Below are 290 nucleotides of genomic sequence, written 5' to 3' on the forward strand. Positions count from 1 at the left end.
AGAACCCTGAAAGAAATAAGGTCAGAGGGCTGTCCCTGCTGCTATGATGATATTCAGTGATTTCTTTCTCTCCTCTTACATGTACCATCTGGAAGCAAGCTTACCATCTGGGAGGACTCGAAGTGGATTCTAGATGGATCTCCCTTTGATCCAATCGATATAGACACCAGAGCACCCAGAATAAACCCTATTCTATATTGTGAGTTGGCTGCTATATTTCAGCACATGGGCTGAAAAACCAAGCCCCACCCTGGGAAGAGCCATCAGGAACAGAAGCACCTGCAGAGAAG

The sequence above is a fragment of the Suricata suricatta genome, chromosome 7, assembly GCF_006229205.1.
Source record: "Suricata suricatta isolate VVHF042 chromosome 7, meerkat_22Aug2017_6uvM2_HiC, whole genome shotgun sequence".
NCBI lineage: Eukaryota > Metazoa > Chordata > Mammalia > Carnivora > Herpestidae > Suricata > Suricata suricatta.